Source organism: Triticum aestivum, chromosome 3D (assembly GCF_018294505.1).
Source record: "Triticum aestivum cultivar Chinese Spring chromosome 3D, IWGSC CS RefSeq v2.1, whole genome shotgun sequence".
Taxonomy (NCBI): Eukaryota; Viridiplantae; Streptophyta; class Magnoliopsida; order Poales; family Poaceae; genus Triticum; species Triticum aestivum.
In genome coordinates, this window is record NC_057802.1 from 537,347,615 (window position 1) to 537,348,369 (window position 755).

A 755-nucleotide genomic window follows, 5' to 3' on the forward strand; every position below is an offset into this window, starting at 1 on the left:
AATGATGGAGCGTGTCATAGTAAACGGAACGGTAGAAGGTTGCATGGCAATATATATCAGAATGGCTATGAAAATGCCATAATAGGTAGGCATGGTGCCTTTTTTGAGGAAGGTATATGGTGGTTTTATGGTACCGGCGAAAGTTGCACGGCACTAGAGAGGCTAGCAATGGTGGAAGGGTGAGAGTGTGTATAATCCATGGACTCAATATTAGTCATAGAGAACTCATATACTTATTGCAAAAATCTATTAGTTATCGAAACAAAGTACTATGCGCATGCTCCTAGGGGGATAGATTGGTAGGAAAAGATCATCCCTCGTCCCCGACCGCCACTCATAAGGAAGACAATCAATAAATAAATCATGCTCCGACTTCATCACATAATGGTTCACCATACATGCATGCTACGGGAATCACAAACTTTAACACAAGTATTTCTCAAATTCACAATTACTTACTAGCATGACTCTAATATCACCATCTTCATATCTCAAAACAATCATAAGGAATCAAACTTCTCATAGTATTCAATGCACTTTATATGTAAGTTTTTATTATATCCCTCTTGGATGCCTATCATATTAGGACTAAATTTATAACCAAAGCAAATTACAATGTTGTTTAGAGATTCTCAAAATAATATAAGTGAAGCACAAGAGTTCATCAATTTCTATAAAATAAAACCACCGCCGTGCTCTAAAAGGATATAAGTGAAGCACTAGAGCAATATTGACTAGCTCAAAAGATATAAGTG